We start from the raw sequence: 19,327 nt of genomic DNA on the forward strand, positions 1-19,327 counted from the left end.
CACACTTTGAATGACAATTGCGCTGTCATACAACATTGTACCCAAACTAAAATTTTATCATTTTCTTCACACAACTAGAGCTTTCTTTTGGTGGTATTTAATCACCGCTGGGGTTTTTATTTTTTGCTAAATTAACAAAAAAAGACCAAAAATTTTGAAAAAAAACCCACGTTTTTCTTTGTTTCTGTTATAAAAGTTTACAAATAAATAATTGTTCTTCATAAATTTAGGCCAAGATGTATTCTGCTACATGTCTTTGGTGAAAATAACCCAAAATTAGGATGTATTATTTAGTTTGTAGGAAAGTTATAGAGTTCACAAACTATGGTATAGATCTGAAAATTGATCAATCCTGAAGTACTGACAGCCAATCTAATTTCTTGAGGTCCAAGAATGTCAGAATAGTACAGATATCCCCAAATGACCCCTTTTTGCAGAGTAGACAGTCCGACGTACTTCATAAGAGGAATGGCGAGTTTTTTGAAGTTGTATTTTTTTTGTCATAATTTTTCAGAAAATTAAAAAAATTATTTTCACTATTTTTATTTTTACATACTGTCACCAGTGCAGTACAGCGTCATCATATAACTGGCATGGCGGTGAACAGGGACACTGACTGGTGACAGTATGAAAACAAATTATATATATATATATTTGTATTTTTTTACTATTTTTAATTTTTTATTACATTTTTTTTATTTTTTTTAAGTTTTTTTTCATATTTTACTATGACCAAAGTAGTACAATGTTACCATAGTAACATTGTACTACTTTGGGGAAGTGATCAGTATTTTTTTTTTTACACAATTTGCTTATAGCAAAGAATTACTTTGCTATAAGCAAGCATTTACCTGAACGAAATCGATTCATTCAGGTTTTTTTTTTTTGTTTTTTTCTGTGCTTAGCTGTGATTTGGCCACAGCTAATCACATGACATGTGCATGTGACCTGCTGTGACCATTCACAGCTAGGCACTAGTATACAATGGATGGCATGAATGAAGCCATCCATTGTTTACAACTGTCATGTGACCTGCTGTGATTGGTCACAGCAGGTCACATAGTACCGGCAACGGGGGCCGGTACTCAGATCTGTCATCGGCCGTGTCCGAGGTACACGGCCGGTGACAGATCGCGCCGCTGCGCGGCTCTGCAACCGCGCGAACTGCGCATGTGCGGGAGCACGCCAAATGGCGTGCAACCGAAAGCTACAGCATTTTTGCGGCCGCCAAACGGCTATAGGCCAGGCGGCTAAATGGTTAAATATAGATACTGCAGGCTGCATCTTTGTCATATCTCAAACACAGATCACTGATAATCCCTTAACAATGGCACACATGGCATTGATTATCACAAGAAGCTGGTGAATATGTATAATAAAAAGCACTAGTGGCTTGTGGCACAGTTCAGCACAGAGTTGATTATATTAGCTCAACATGTGAAACCAAAAATAGCACACAAACCGCTCTTAGTGTAAACCATACACAAAATATACATATGAAGGTAACAGCAGCACTCACTGATCTCTGAATACCCAATAACCAGACTAAACATAAATAATGGGGTTGATTTACTAAAACTGGAGTATATAAAATCCAGTGCAGCTCTTCATAGAAACCAATCTGTTTCCAGGTTTTATTGTCAAAACTTAATTGAACAAGCTGAAGTTACATAGTTAGTCTGGCTGAAAAAAGACAAAAGTCCATCCAGTTCAACCATTTAAAAAAAAAAAAAATTATAATCCTATACCCACAGTTGATCCAGAAGAGGGCAAAAAAAAAGAATGAGCCAATTTGCTCCTGCAAGGAAATAAATCCTTCCTGATCCCCCGAGAGGCAATCGAATATTCCCTGGATCACCTTTACCTATAAATGTTAGTATTTTAGTATAAAAGTTAGAAGCTGATTGGCTACCATGCCCAGCTGCACCCAGGGGCGGACTGATCATTTGGAAACTTGGGCACTACCCGAGGACCCGGGGTCAGTAGGGGGCCCCATGAGATGCCCCTGGTACCTTTTTCATAGGCTTTTTTGAGTCTGGGCAAGGACACAGGGGCCCCATGATTTCCTATTGCCCGGGGGCCCCATGAGTTGTCAGTCCGCCCCTGGCTGCACCAGATTTTGCACTCTCCAGTTTTAGTAAATCAACTCCGATGTGTTGCACTGCAACAATTAAGTGCATAAATACAAAACGTTCTGATGTAATATCAAAAAAACCTATAAAGTACACTACAGTCCAGAGTGATGTGTATCCTTTGTACCACCTCCACCAATTACAGTGCACGCAGCCACCCCCACACCACATGGCTTACCAGGACATTAAACATACAAGGTCTAATACAGCTCTATGCAGCCTATGGATAGATGGATGGCTATCCACTTGTACCACTCATGGTCATCACTGTCACACTGAATACATCTGGTCCATCCCTGAAGCACTGCATGGAAAAGAGAGAGAAGAATGGGGTTTCAAATTCTCAGAACACTGGAGTGGCTGTGGGGGTGCTAATAGCTTGGCAACCCCAGAGGTAAGTACACCGGTGACTGGGGGTAGGAAGGGTGCATGATGTAGAGGTCGACTAACCTTTTAAAGATAAACCTTCCTGAGAAAAACACATAGACTGCTACTACTGACCCCTTCTGAAAATGCAGGTTTCCTGGCTGTTACACTGACGCTCTGACTTCTGTGCTTTCTGAATGGCTGATGTGAGGAGCAGAAGACTTCTTCGTGTTTTTAGGATTTTCTGTTTAGCAAAAGTCAAATTAGTGACCATGTTCTTATGTAAGAACATTCTTGTATTAGATTTGTGGCCCTTTAAAAGCACTTGAAGACCAAGCATTTTCTGGCACGTTTTACTTACAAGTTTAAATCAGTATTTTTTACTACAAAATTACTTCTAACCACCAAACATTATATATTTTTTTGTTAGCAAAGACCCTAGATAATAAAATGGCGATCGTTGCAATTTTTTATGTCACATGGTATTTGTGCAGCAGTTTTTCAAACACAATCTTTTTGGAAAAAATTAATTTTAATCTGAAATTGAAATCTTAAAAATATGTTACGGTGCTTTAAAATTGGACACACTCGTGGAATGGTGACAAACTACTGAAAAAATCTCCATAGGCGACGCTTTAAATTTTTTTCCAAGTTACCTGTTTAAAGTTACAGAGAAGGTCTAGCACTAGAATTATTGCTCTAACGTTCAGGGCAATACCTCATGTGTGCTGTGAACACCGTTTACACATGCGTGCATGACTTACATATGTGTTAACTTCTGCATGCACGGAGGGATGGGGGAGCTTTACATTTTTACCACTTTTATATTTTTATTACCACTTTTATTCCTATTACAAGAAATGTAAACATCCTTTATAATAGAAATAAGCATGATAGGTCCTCTTTAACCCCTGGACGCCGAGCGCATGCAAATATGTACCTCTCGGCATCTGGGCCTTGCATATTTGCGTGCCATTAGAAAATACATATGTGCTGAGAGTGAGCACCCTGCGCACTACCAGCACATATGTCCGTGACTCACGGGAAGGTCCCGATCAGGGGCGGACTGACCATTTGGAAACTCGGGCACTGCGCGAGGGCCCGGGGTCAGTAGGGGGCCCCATGAGATGCCCCTGGTACCTTTTTCATAGGCTTTTTTGAGTTTGGGCAAGGACACAGTGGCCCCATGATCCCCTATTGCCCGGGGCCCCATGAGTTGTCAGTCCGCCCCTGGTTCCGATCTCCCCTTGCGATCGGGACCTTTTCCGATCATGTGACCACCATGATGGCGAATCACAGCGGTCACATGACCCTAAAACCCCGCCCGACTTCTGAAACTTTTAAAGCGCCGGGAGGCGCCGGCGCAAAGTGGTTAAGGAGAGATCTGGGGTCAAAAAGACTCCAAATCTCTCCTTTAAAAGCAAAAGATTAAAAAAAAAATGTTTTGTTCTTTTTCTTTAAAAAAAGAAAACAATTGTTTACATCTGTCCTGGACTGGATGTGACGTCATGATGCCGCTTTGGACCTCCAACACCATAGAGGTGATCAGAGACCATAGAATCTCTCATTGCCTCTAGGAGCAGCGAGCCGCACCGTCGGATCTTTTCTCGTGCACGCTGGTTTTAACAGTGAGCCCGAGAAACACCGGTGAGCAGCGGGGGGGGGGGGGGCACAGGTACAGAAAGTGTTCCAGTGGCTAATGAACTGCTTAGACCACTTTCATCAGAAAGCCAGGCTGAAAGAAAAGGTTATGGCTGATCTCTTCCCCACTTCTGGAACGTATATATACGTATTGCGGTCTTCTTAGAATCTGTTCTGAGCTAGGCTGTAGAACCAGAGTAATAATGGAAGATACCGCTTCATATGCAGGACAAAGAAAACAAACATTTCTACTCTTCTCTAATAGTGATTCTCACCCCGGCGGTGTATGATGAGTATTGTGCAGGGGATCCTTTGCTGCTCTCACAGGCTACAGAATTATCATGTACAGAAATGAAGTCTCTTGCTTGTGATTTGTGTTTCCATAAACCTCTTCCTTCCAACGCTGAAGTGCCCTCTGCTCCCAGAATCATGTGACCGGCTTCTTAAAGGAGCAGCTGTGCTGACAACGCTCACCGTCAGCCGTCCAGCCTGAGTACACACATGTCCTGTCTGTGCAGATCGATCTCTAGACCAGCTTGAGCACAGTATAATAAATAGTCATAGTATTCGATTTTCTAATAACGTGAAGAATGCTCATACTGCTTAAAATATAACTTAAATAAAAATAATATATAATAATAATAAAAAAATAAAACTTGTTTTTTAGTTAGAGTGGAGAAGAGTTAAAGAGTTATAAACATGTGCAAATATATAACATTAAATTTGTGTCGTGCTCCACTGTGAATAAATAATTAATATTTTTGCAAAAATCAGTTTTTAAATACAAGTGAAATTTAATAAACCTTAATATATTTTTAAGGTGCAATATGTGCTCTAGTAAAATATATTATTATAAACTCTCAATTTAAGATACCCAAAAAATTTTATTTTATAGTGATACGAAAAATAAAATATGAATAAAAAATAAATAATTAAATAAAAAATAAAATATATATCAAGTGTATAAAATATTTAGTGTTCAATTTACAAAATAGTGTCTAAATCAAGAAACCAAAAAAGTCCACTCCATGATGGCAATCAGAAAATGAATGGATCTTTCTTATTTATGTTCTCACCTTTAATTTTAGCCAAACCGTGAAGTTAGGCTAAAACAGCTTTGTGTCCTTCTGTGGATGGGTAGGTGATTTTCAAGCTTTGACCATATTCCAAAAACGATGGGTAGTTGAATGTAGTAATGCACTTTTCCCACAGGGGGTCTCCTGGACTTGCTGATCCCTGTTTGTATTATGAATGGATGGATTTTCTTCCTCTGTCCTCCAGGGGTCTTTGCACCTCCCCTCTTTATTCCTCCATATTGTGGGTTATCATGCAAAAGAATCTATATATAGTGCCCAGGGGCGGACTGACAACTCATGGGGCCCCCGGGCAATAGGGGATCATGGGGCCTCGGTGTCCTTGCCCAAACTTAAAAAAGCCTATGAAAAAGGTACCAGGGGCATCTCATGGGGCCCCCTACTAACCCCGGGCCCTCGGGCACTGCCCGAGTTTCCAAATGGTCAGTCCGCCCCTGATAGTGCCTTATCCTTTTTTAAAATTATTTATTAATGCTGCATATATATCCACTCACATTTTTTCTAAATTAATAGCTGTTTTTAAAACATATAATTCCTCTGTGTATGCTCTGCACACTGTCTGTACTCGCCGTGTGTGTTCTGAATAGCGTCGTGACGTCAGAGCCCCTCCCCTACGTGTTACGCCACCGGGTCACGTGGCTTCATCAGGGGGATTCCTGAGATTAGAGACATTTTTCCTACCAAATTCTGGCGGCATATTTGGAGCGTACATGTGTGCATGAGGCCTTATTCCCCTAAATGCTACACATTAATACACACATAAACGCCTGGTTGTACATGGCCACAATAAATAACATGCAGCTGCATTCATAGGCATACAAAAAAATAAAAATAAAAAAATTCAGAAGCCCAAAGCAGCTGTATTTTTCTGCCAATGTACATGAGCCATTAGGTTACTTTCACACTGATCTGTAGCAAAAACACACATGCGGTACGAGTTTTTTTTACAGGTTATGCGACTCAAAAAACGCACCATAAACACAATGTAGTGCGTTTTTGCTGCGTTTCCATCCATTTGAATGGGGAGGGTACATTTTTTGGTGTGCTTTTTTTTTTCACTCCACCAAACCTGCTCCAAAAATTCAGCAAGCGGGATTTTAACACCTTCCCGCCCGGCCTATAGCAGATTGACGGCTGGGCAGGACACTCGCCGTTGCGACTGGGAGTCATATGACGACCTGTCAAAACGAGTCGCGCATTGGCACGATCTGTCACCGGCTGTGTCGATGACATATTACTACACCGGCCTGTTGCCAGTGTCATGTGATTGCTGTGACCAATCACAGCAGATCACATGTCTATTGTATACAATGGATGGCTTCCTGTCATGCCATTTATTCTATACAATTGTGTTGTTATCTGTGAATGGTCAAAGCAATCACATGATACAGACAGGGCCATTCACAGCCCATCTGTATCATGTGATCAGCTTTACCCAATCACAGCTAATCACAACAAAAGACTGAATTAATCCGTTTCATTCAGTAGCAATGATTGCAAATATCAATGAAATACATTGGTATTAGCAATGTGTTAAAAAAATAAATCCTGATCACTTGCCCAGAGTAGTTTAATGTTACTAAGGTAATATTGTATTGCTTTGATAACAGTGTGCTGAAAAATAAAATAGTAAAAAAAAAGAAAAAATTTAATAAAAAATAAAAAAATAGAAACATTTGAAAAAAAATTATAAATTCAATTATTATTTTCACCAAAGAAATGTAGCAGAATACATTTTGACCTAAATTTATGAAGAAATGTTATTTATTTGCAAAATTTTATAACAAACAAAGAAAAGTGCGTTTTTTTTCAAAAGTTTCAGGTGTTTTTTGTTTTATTTAGCAAAAAAAAAAAACTCAGTGGTGATTAAATACCACCAAAAGAAAGCTCTATTTGTGTGAAACAAAATGATAAAAATTTCATACGGGTACAGTGTTGCATGACTGCGCAATCGTCATTCAAAGTGCGACAGCGCTGAAAGCTGAAAATTGGCCTGGGCAGGAAGGGGGTATAAGTGCCCGGTATTGAAGTGGTTAAAAGACACAACTGACCCAAAAAGGATCAGTGTGAAGAGTTCGATAGGATTACATGGTCACATGCGTAAAAAAACAAATCAGTGTGAAAGCAGCCTTATAGTGGTTGTAAAGGCTGAAGGTTTTTTTTACTTTCATGCATTTTGTGCATGAAAGTAAAAAACCTTCACTGTGCAGTTTCCCCAGCACCCTCTTAACTGGTCCTGATCTCGATCCTGAGATGGGTACTAGAGCAGCAGCTCTCCTGGCTCTTCCCCTTCTCACTGGCTCAGACAAAGCAGTGGGAGCTATTGGCTCCTTCTGCTGTCAATCACAGCCAGTGAGGAGGGAGCGGAGGGACGGGGCTGAGCCCCTCTCTGTGTGTCATTGGACACACAGAGCTGGCTTGGGAGTGAGCATGCACATGTGCACCCATAGCAAGCAAGGGGAGGAGCCAGGGGCGCCAGTAGGGGACCCAAATAGAGGAGGTTCGGGGCTGCTCTGTGCAAATCCATTGCTCAGAGCAGGTAAGTATAACATGTTTGTTATTTAAAAAAAAAATTTGTATTAGGGCAAAAAAAACCACATTGGAATGTGTTGCATTGCAAGTACAAAAACATACCGTACTTGCTGGTCTGTCAAATCTTGCTGGACATGATATTTAGGTACCAAACACAGTCATGTGACTTTATACATTTAATATATCCAAAAGGATTAGCATTAGCATTTTTTCAGACAGCTTCTAGATATCCCATAAAAGTGATCTATATGGCTATAGAGTCACCCAATCACTTCTACAGCACTGTAAAGTTGGCTTGACATGTTTTGCATCTATTTACTCGATAGAAAATCAACTTTTAAATATTTTACAAAAAAAAATTGTGTTTCTGTGCACTATTCATTTTGGCTCAATTTTTTTTAATATAGATTTGATAAACAATTGCATAATTATCTTGCAGTATAAACATTTTCAGCTACCACCATTTTATTCATCGGGGCCTCTGCTTTCAGAGAACATAATTGTTTGGGGGAGGTTTAAGTAATTTTATAGCTGAAAAAATTCAAATTTTACCATGAAAATTTTAAAAAAGGTGCTCCAGAAGCAAAGTGGTTATTTAAATGTATTTATTATTATATGCTATGATTTTACAATGCAAAAAATATTAGAATGTTTCTACCTAATACTATGAGACAGGATCTGATTTCTTACTTTTGTATTGACCTGAGGTGATAGTAATAGGATTTCATTTAAAACTATTTTAAAATCTAGAACTCTGATTCAGCTGGGTTAGTGTTAGGATGGGTCACTCTTCACCAGGATTCAGGAATGCAGGCAGATATGTATAAATACGGCAGATCATCAGCTTCTATGAATTCCTCCTTCCTATGTAAAGCTAATAACATCCCGGCCGGCAGCTCGAGGATACCATACAAGGCAGCAGCTCAGCTGAATCCTCACCAGCATGGAGAGGATGGTGGGATGATGACAGCTGGATTCTGTATAGAGCGGGCTGCAGGGCTGAGGACGTTCAAGTTCAATGACCATGGACTTTGTCACGCATTAAACACTTATTACTGATAAGGGAAAAGCAAAACTCAGCTTACACAGGTGACTACATCAAGAAGACTTGTTGCCAATGTTACCTTACATGGCAGCAAATACATGTCCAGGGCTAGCAGCAAAGTCTTTTGGGCATTATACTGCAGATGACTGGCGAGTTATCCAATCTTTGGCTTTCCTTTGACTTTACTGTTTTACATTTGCCTTTATATGGCCCTTTATGGATATATTATAGTTACATAGTTAGTCCGGCTGAAAAAAGACAAATGTCCATCCAGTTCAACCATAGAAAAAAAAAAGTTATAATCCTTCACCCACAGTTGATCCAGAGGAAGGCAAAAAAACCCAGCAAAGCACGATCCAATTTGCACCTGCTGGGAAAAAATTCCTTCCTGATCCCCCGAGAGGCAGTCGGATATTCCCTGGATTAACTTTACCTATAAATGTTAGTATCCAGTTATATTCTGTGTATCCAAGAATCAATCCAGGCCTTTTTTGAAGCAATCCACTGAGCTGGCCAGAACCAACTCTTGAGGGAGTCTATTCCACATTTTCACAGCTCTCACTGTGAAGAAACCTTTCCGTGTTTGGAGATTACATTTCTTTTCCTCTAGATGTAAAGAGTGCCCCCTTGTCCTCTGTGATGATCTCAGGGTGAATATCTCTACACCGAGGTCACTATATGAACCACTGCTGTATTTATACATGTTGATCATATCCCCCCTTAATCTCCTCTTCTCAAGAGAGAATAAATTCAGTTCCTCTAATCTTTCCTCATAGCTGAGCTCCTCCATGCCTCTTATCAGTTTGGTTGCCCTTCTCTGTACTTTCTCCAGTTCCCCAATGTTCTTTTTGTGAATTGGTGCCCAAAACTGAACTGCATATTCCAGATGAGGTCTTACTAATGATTTGTACCGGGGTAATATGATATCTCTCTCTGGAGTCTATATCTCTTTTAATACAAGAGAGGATTTTGCTCGCTTTAAAATCTGCAGCTTGGCATTGCATGCCATTATTAAGCTTGAGACCTACCAGAACCCCCAGATCCTTCTCCACCATTGATTCCCCCAGTTGTACCCCCCCTAGTATGTATGATGCATGCATATTCTTAGCCCCCAAGTGCAGAACCTTACATTTATCAACATTAAACCTCATTTGCCACATAGTTGCCCAATTAAACAGTGCATTGAGGTCGGCTTGTAAATTGGACACATCCTATAAGGACGTTATTCCATTGCACAGCTTGGTGTCATCTGCAAAGACTGAAATGGGATTTTTAATCCCAGACCCTATATTGTTTATAAATATATTATCTTAAAGTGTTACTAAACCAGGACCCTGCATTCACTATATCTGGTCTCCCCGGACCCTGCATTCACTATATCTGGTCTCCCCGGACCCGGCATTCACTATATCTGGTCTCCCCGGACCCTGCATTCACTATATCTGGTCTCCCCGGACCCGGCATTCACTATATCTGGTCTCCCCGGACCCTGCATTCACTATATCCGGTCTCCCAGGACCCTGCATTCACTATATCTGGTCTCCCCGGACCCTGCATTCACTATATCTGGTCTCCCACAGTACACAGAACATGGAAATGCAATTATTTTAGTCAATATAAACTGCTAAATACCTTTTCTTATCAGCAGTATATAGCAGTCTTGTGACTTCTGTCCAGCACAGCACTGGTTAAAGCTTGTTGGAGGAGTTTTCATTCTTCCCTGATTCTCCTATGAGGCTTCATAACCCCTGACCCTCTGTCTCTACAGTGCTGATTGGCCCTGTGCTGATCACATGCACTCTCCCAAGAAAGAAAAAAAACTCTCTAGCAATACACACGAAACTGAACATGTGCAGCTTGTCCTCAAGGCTCTGTTCTATCAGCAGATGGATTGGGGACAGCAGAAGAAGGGGAGGATCAGAGAAGACAGAATCAAGCATCTTTTTTTTACAATGTGGAGGATTAACCCCTTAGGTTCCACAGTGAGTATAACAAGCATGCTTTACTACATATACAGACTGTTGTGGGTTTTTTTTCTATAATTTTTATTTTTTTAGTTTTTATTGAGTTTTGAAAGACATACAACAGACAAAAAGTTGCACAGAGTTGTGAGATAACAGTCACAAACCAACAAAAGGAGAAAAGAAACAAGAACATCGAGTGAAATGCATATACATACAATGTCAGTGTATAACAGTGGGTTAGCCAGCAACATCAGACATCTGGGTAGACATATTGGAAATCAAAAGATCCCATGGTTCCTCAACCACTTCAAAAAAGGGGACAAGATTAGCATGCATAGCAGTGAGGTACTCCATTCTTCTAATCTCAGCAATGACCTTCACCAATTCCGACCGAGTAGGAGGTATAATAGATAGCCAATGAATGGGAATGGTTCTCCTGGCCAAAACAGGAGAGGATAGTTTCTTGGCAGATTTGGAGAGGCCTGTAAAAGGTAGGCCTAATAAAAAGTAAATGGGGTCAAATGGAATATGGGCCTGTAGAAGTAGCCGCAAGAGGCTAAGGACCTCTCTCCAGAAAGATGCAATGTGTTGGCAAAGCCAGAAAATGTGAAAAAGAGTGCCAATTTCCACGCCACATCGACACCAGACATGAGAAACACTCAGATTGTGATCATGGAGAACCTCAGGAGTCTTGTACCAAAACTTCAAAATGTTATAAGTGTTTTCTTTATATACCACACATATAGAAAATCTAGAGGCGGCCTCCCAGATCCTGCTCCATTGATCTAAGAGGATATCTCATTGAAGGATTAGGGGCCACTTTCACATATAAAGGTGTGTATCAGTAGAAAGGGGACAAGTGTCTTGAAGTAACGTATAGATAGAGGAAATTAGGCCCCATTGGTATGGACCCTGAATGCAGATGCGTTCGAAAAGAGTAGGATTCTCTAGATTTACGGAGGGAATCTTGGAGGAGAAAAAATTTTGTATCTGTAGATAAATATAATACTGATGAGGAGGCATATGCGATGCTGCCCCTGTCCTAGGGGCAGATAGGACTTTGGATGTTGGGAAGGCTCTGGGGCACTGCTTGTCTCCTCCACTTCCTCTTCATCTGACCCCATGTAGGGAGGGCACTAGGTCTCCCATGAATTGAGCCCACTCTCAGGTGTCACAAACGGGCACTGATGCGGGAAACGCAGGTCAGGCAGTGAGAGCCCACAAACATCCCAGATCTCTGCTGCAATAGTACCATTAGGGGCATCCCATAAGGCCCCAGACCACTCCCAAGAAGCTGAAGACACACAGTCCACCACTGACTGTGTTGGCTGCGTAAATGATAGAGCAGGCTGTGGGTCTCCAGATGGTATATGAGAACTACTAGCCTCTGCTGCATGTACCTGTGTTGTAGTAGGTGGTGGCTGCACAGAGACCTCCGACAAAAGTACCTCAGGGACAGGGTCAAGACAGAGCTTGATCCCGTTGGTACTGGGAGATGATTTTGGGCTTTATGTTCGAGTCGAACATACGATCGGCTCGATCATCAGCCATTCTGTTTTTGGTGAACACACTAATAGTAATGGTGTTCAGCAGGATGTTTGCCCACCGTGCCCCACAATGCACTGCGCCCTTATAGTGCATTGCGATTGGCCAAACCAATGAGTCTGACCACAGGTCAGGTCATAGCGCATGTGACGTCATCACAGTTTTAAAGGACTGTCATCCCGGCGCAGCTGTCAGAGGGCCAGGAGCCAGTGTCAAGAGCAGAGCATTTTTTACTTATTCACATGGGAGGGGGGCCTGGGATCTGGGGGCCCCTTTGTTCAACCAGCAACAGTTGTAGGGAAGAGGCCCTTGTCCCCATCAATATGTGGACAAGGTGCTTTTGGGGGGCCTCCCGCCCCAAAGCACCCCCCCATGTTGAGGGCATGTGACCTGGTATTGTTCAAGAGGGGGGGGAGCATGCTCACCCCCCCCCCTTCCTGACCTGTCGGGCTGCATGTTCGGATAAGGGTCTAGTATGGATTTTGGAGGGGGGCCACACCATTTTCTTTTTACATTTTGACATGGGGTTCCCCTCAAAATCCATACCAGAACTGAAGGGCTGGCAGCTGAATCATTAAAGAATGTTTTCACTACTAAAATACTGCATGACTCAATAATATAACTCATGCAGTATTTTAGTGGCTGTGCTGTATAAGATACCGCTTAGTGAATTGTCCCTCTTCAAAGTTCACGGTTGAACTTTCGTTTTAATGTTCAACTACGAACCAAACGGGGGTGTTTTGCCCATCACTACTGGGGCAGCACTCAACTCTGCGATTGTTGGGGAAGCCCTGGTGGGGGATGGCCTCCACCAGGTCTGGAGAGTCCAATTGCCATTCTGCCGATGACAGGGTCCCGTTGATGACTCTCCACCAGGGGCGGACTGCCCATTTGAACCTCGGGCACTGCCCGAGGGCCCGGGGTCAGTAGGGGGCCCCATGAGATGCCCCTGGTACCTTTTTCATAGGCTTTTTTGAGTTTGGGCAAGGACACAGGGGCCCCATGATCCCCTATTGCCCAGGGGCTCCATGAGTTGTCAGTCCGCCCCTGCTCTCCACCCAACTATTATGCATCTTCTTGGCAGGGCCCTAGATGGTGACATGCCAACTCCCCAACTGGGAGCATCTCAAACAGGAAATCCTGGCACTCTCCACAACAGGCCCTTACCAGCTAGCCTGCAAAAAATGCTAGGGTGCTCACTCCTCCTAAAGGCACAGGAACACATTAAGTGTGCTGGGAAATTTTTGTCTGTGATCTGCATTGCCCTTCCATGTGCACCTTACTGCAAACGATAGTTATAAATTAGGGTGGTTGCCATCTTTTTGTTTAGCTTTTGTACTTGATTAATTCCTTTGTCAGCCACAGCAGCCATGCAAAGACAGTGCTCTATCTCATCAGTTCCGGCTTCATTCACTATAGGAATGATCAGTAAGCAGGAACTGATGTTCACTGTTCTCCATCCACTCAACCAATAGGAGGGCCAGGGGTGAAATTGGTCAGGTGGGGGAAAGAGCACATTCCAGTGTGCATGGAAGTGATCAAGCAGCTTTACAGCCACTAAATCACTTTCAGCAGAAAGCAAAACAGTGGACAGTTGTTTTTTGGGATTGAAAAGAATGGTGAGGAAACAATATAATCTCACTGCCTCTCAAACATCTTCTAAAAAGCAATCCACAGTGAATCTCTCTTCAGAGGGCTAATGCTAGTGTAAACAAGCCTTAGTGGTCTGTGTCAACAGGATTTTGTTTGCAGGTCAAGTACACCTGACATGAAATTCTGAATAATTTCGGGAAACATCTTAAACTGATGGATCAACACAAGCCCAAAGCCCGTCAACACAGTCCCTAAGGCTCCTTGCACATGAGGGCATCTAGCTGCTGTGCATGTAGCTCTGCATTTTAATGCAAATTGGAGGCACTGGTATAGTAGACCCATTGCTTGCAGCAAGGTCTATGGCAGGCTGCAGCTAGACAGGGCTAAACACTGTACCAAGTGGTATCGGTGTTAGGTCTTGAGCGTTCAGGAATGAATGCCCAAAATGTAGGTACAGTGATGGGATCCACTAGACACCCTCGTATAATGGGGATTAACTGTCATGAACTATGGTATTACCAGTAAACAGATGAATTGTGGAGAGTTACAGTAGAAGAAGGTTATGGTGAGAGCCTTGGAGTTGAATATCTGATCACCAAGCCAAGTGATAGTTAGGCCCCACTCACACATGAGGGTTTTGTAGTTCAAAGTTCCAAACGTCTCAACATCCCAAATCCCATGTATTTCAATGGTGGCTGTCCACATGTAGTGCCCTCTAGTGTTAGACAGAGTGAGGTCAATTTATTGCTGACTCACAGTAGGTGTGTGAATCTGAATTTACTGTGGGTTCAATGTGAGGTAAGGCAGGAAGACTGCAAGGCTGTGCAAACCAGGCCTCTTTCTCCTCCCCCTGGTTTCTAGAAGGGAACTTCTAGAAACTAGTGGGCGGAGGTAAGGAGGCAGGATCTGCATACTTAGGGGAATTTGGCCAGTTCTCAGGCAGGAGGTCTGTCAAGGTGGCTAGGTAAGCTCTTAAATAGGAGAGAGCATGGCCAGCAATTGGAAGGAGGCAGGTGGAATTACTAAGTTGTTGTCGTGTGGTCTGGGAGGGGACCCCAGGAAAGGGAGGCTTCATCTCCAGGCTGGAGAAAGGAGGCTGGAAGGAAAGGAAGCTGGAAGAGGGAGCTCCACTGATCTACAGTCTATGGGAAAAGGACAGCCTGCACAACCTGGAAGGACTAGCCCAGCAGAACGCCTGAAAGCAGTTTTATCCTCAGCTGCAGGACACAAGGGACAGTGTGAACACCTCTACACCCCCGGGGCCTGCAAGAGAAAGGGCTGCCAGGTGCAATACCCAGTAATTTCTCCCGAGCCAATGCTGATGACTGTTCTGGAATCCCTAGCTCTGGGATATTCTTCAAGGCAGCCAATTAGGTGGGTAGTTTACTGCTGAGGTCTGAAGATATTCATCCAAGGGCTCTTAGTGCTCCTTAACCACTCGCCTACAGGACACTTATACCCCCTTCCTGCCCAGGCCAATTTCCAGCTTTCAGCGCTGTCACACTTTGAGTGACAATTGCGCGGTCATGCAACACTGTACCCATATTAAATTTTTATCATTTTTTTGAGACAGATAGAGCTTTCTTTTGGTGGTATTTAATCACCTTTGGGATTTTTATTTTTTCTTAAACAAACCAAAAACCACAGAAAATTTTGAAAAAAAAAAGTTTTTTCTTAGTTTTTGTTATACAATTTTGTAAAATATGTGATTTTTCTCCTTCACTGATGTGCGCTAATGAGGCTGCAGTGATGGGCACTGATAGGCTGCACTGATGGGCACTGATGAGGAGGCACTGGTAGGTTGCACTGATGGGCATTGACAGGCATCACTGATGGGCACTGAAAGGCAGCACTGATACATGACACTGATATATGGCACTGATATATGACATTGTTAGGCGGCACTGACTGGCACTGTTAGGCAGCACCTGACTGGCACTGATAGGCGGCACTGACTGGCACTGATGCGCACTGATTGGCACTAATAGGTGGCACTGATTGGCAGCACTGATAGGTGGCACTGATTGGCATTGATAGGTGGCACTGACTGGCACTGATGGGTGACATTGAAAGGCAGCTCAGATGGGCACTGATATGTGGTATTGATGTGCACTGGTATTCACTGTTATGTGGCATTGATGGGCACTGGCACGTGGCACTGATGGGCACTGGCACGTGGCACTGATGAGCACTGACAGGTGGCACTTCTGGGGCCACACTGATCATCAGGGCACACTGATCATCAGTGCCCTGATGATCAGTGTACATGTCCCCTCCGCGGAAAGCCGATTACCGGCTCTCCTCTCCTCTCGAGCTGTCAGCGTGACAGCTCGAGAGGAGAGAAATGCCGATAACCGGCATTTCCATGTTTACATGTGATCAGCTGTGATTGGACACAGCTGATCACATGACCGAGCCAACATCTTTGGCTCTTTCTGTGATCCTCTGTGTCCGAGGGACACAGCGCACCGGCGATCAATGGAGGTAAATTTACATCTGGAATATGGTACACCTCTGGATGAGCTGATTGTGGTGATAGGCACTGATCAACTCACTTGTATTCAGGTACAATGTAAATGTTTTCTTTATTAAAGTGGTTTTGGCTGCACTCTCCAGTGTGCTCTGCTTCTGTCATGTATAATTGGCCCTTGGAGATATATATACAGAGCTTGACTGGATCCAATGTAGCCCGATACATTTGTAAGATTAGAGATACAGTATATATAAATATAGCCGGTAACTGACAGGCTCCAAACTGTCACAGAGACCTATCAATCCAGGAAAGTCGTTGCATTCCAAAATGTCTCACTCAATATGTTTAATTCATTTCAGGTTTAACAGTTGCACAACCGTTTCAAGTGTCCCCACTCTTCACCAGGTGCAGGTAAGCTCAACCATTGTTGTGCAGTTATTACCTGGAATAAATTCAACATATAGAGCAAGAGGTTTGATTTCCCTGAATGTATGTGTGTGTGTGTGTGTATTATACCACCACCACCCGCCTGAATCGTAGATACAAGGCAGGATGGATTCATGCTTTCATGTTTTTTACGCCAAATTCTAACCCTACCATTTGAATGTTGCCACAACTAGTCTGCCCATACTCCTCTGACATCATCAAGGTATTTTCGCCCACACAACTGCCGCTCACTAGATATTTTCTCTTTTTCAGACCATTCTCTGTAAACCCTAGAGATGGTTGTGCCTGAAAATCCTAGTATGTCAGCAGTTTCTGAAATACTCAGACCAGCCCATCTGGCACCAACAACTATGCCACGTTCAAGTCACTTAATTCTCTTTTTTATCCCATTCTGATGCTCGGTTTGAACTTCAGCAAGTCGTTTTGACCATGTCTAGATGCCTAAATGTATTGAGTTAAAATAAAAAGAAGAAATAGTGAAGCGCTTGTATCACATGAATACAATCAAGTACCTCCAAAAAATGAAAATATAATTATAAATCAAAGTGACCACTATATATAATAAGTGAGTGCTGACTCCCTCTAGTGGGAAGAAAAAAAATAGTGCCAACCAAAATATAATTCCCTATAACAATATAGCACACATTATAAAACTTGTTATATAGTGCATATAAAAAATTCTTAACAAAATGTGAATACGTGAAAACAGAATAATTGGCCACATACAATAGTGTCTAAATCATACGTATATAATATATGTCATAGGTGAAACAAAACAATATCACAAGTGAAAAAAATGTCCATGCATGTGACTGTGCTTTTTGCTGAAACACACACGTGATCTCCACTTCCAAGTGCAAATACTCTCCTTCAAATGGCAGCAATGCCTGCTCACCTCCCCTCCTTGACCCACACAGGGCCCCAAAGCAGTTACCACCTCGGTGGTGTAATTCCTCTGGCAGACTCCTTATTCCTCCTCCTCTCTAATGCAACTCATAAAAAGACAAGAAAGCCTTCCATAGTGTAGTGTATTTAATTGAGATTGATTAAAATAACACAATATTCCACTCACATGCTCCTCTCCATTAAAAAGCGGTTTCCCCAGCCTATGGGTAGATATGCATGCACCTGGGGGAATCCAATATGGCCGCTGCGTCCGGACATGCGTCACCAGGAAATGAACGATCCGACGCATTGCGTCACGTGCGTCGTGACTTCATCAGGGTTACCGCCCCCTGGTGACTCAATGGTATTTATAGAAAAAGCTTAATTGGATTCCATTGTGAGGGCGGACTTACGGTGGACATCTTATTAGAGTCCAGCACTCACATACATGGAACTACATTAACCTACCCATATGTAAACTCTAGTGCTGGATAACGGATCTATATCTACCTATATCATATTCAGAATATATACATATAAAAATGAGACAAATTATATATTCTAGCCTTTTTAGACCACATCTACAACTTTGATGATGCACTATTACAAAATCAGAAACTTTATTAATATTAAAAATATTGAAAACATTCCAAAAATACTTTTTCATAAATCTTAATGGGCTTCCTTATTAAGTGGATGTGTATACCCTAAAAAATAAATAAAGAAAATAAATTTAAATAAAAATAAATATAAATAAAAATGAAAAAATATAAAAAAAAATAAAATATAAAAATGAAAATAAAAATAAAAAAAAATAAATAAAAATAAAATAAAAATAAACATTAAACTAAAAAATAAAAAATAAAAAATAATGACAAAACAAACCCACAAATCTATAATATAAGGGTATTTATCTACACTGCCACGCTAAATGGATTTGAATAAATACTCATAAAACTCATTAGATACCTATTTAAAAGGAATATTAAAAAATAGATTATAAAATATACACGTGACATGCACAAATATCCATAGCTTGGGTTTACAAAAGTTCACTCATCATATCAACCAAGCTTAAATTAATAAAATATATGTATATTACATATTCTAAATTATTATTACCAGATCAGTCTTCTAACATTTAAAATTAAAATTTTAAAAATCGCTAATGAAACAATTGAGATCAAACTCAATATTAAGGCCATGCGATGCTTGTGTATGCATGATGTACATCCATCTCGACTCTGCCTGACTTAGGGATTTGATCTTATTACTCCCCCTCCAATGACTCACATACTTCTGTATACCCCAAAACTTGAGTCCTGAGGGGTCTTTGTTATGCTGTTTTAGGAAGTGCCGGGAAACGCTATGTTTAGGGAACCCCTTTTTTATATTTTGTACATGTTCCCTCATGCATTTCCACATAGGCCTTTTTGTTCTTCCTATTTATTGATAACCACATTCACATTCAAGGCCATATACTACTCCCTCTGTATGGCATGAAATGAAATCTTTGATCTTATATACTGTACCATCATAGTTGGCCTTAAAGGTGTTACGTTTGCCGTTTTTACCCTTGGTTTCTCTACATGCGTAACAGTGTCGGCACG

The 19,327-nt window shown here is 41.8% G+C and overlaps 1 protein-coding gene across 3 annotated transcripts in view; it reads right to left on the minus strand.

Annotated features, from left to right (window-relative positions):
• LOC149445774 (threonine synthase-like 2) overlaps positions 1-4,565 on the minus strand; it is a 45,310-nt gene extending 40,745 nt beyond the window's left edge. For 2 of the 3 annotated variants that reach the window (XM_089653422.1, XM_089653424.1), the window contains exon 1: positions 4,415-4,565. The gene's annotated coding sequence lies outside the window, so the exon portion shown is untranslated. Of the gene's footprint in view, positions 1-2,310; positions 2,437-4,414 lie in introns of all 3 variants that reach the window. The other variant, XM_089653423.1, reaches the window with a different exon arrangement.
• Positions 4,566-19,327: the final 14,762 nt, after the last annotated feature.

Source organism: Staurois parvus, unplaced genomic scaffold (genome assembly GCF_062004578.1).
Source record: "Staurois parvus isolate SC_StPar_1 unplaced genomic scaffold, SC_StPar_1.0 ptg000711l, whole genome shotgun sequence".
Lineage (NCBI taxonomy): Eukaryota > Metazoa > Chordata > Amphibia > Anura > Ranidae > Staurois > Staurois parvus.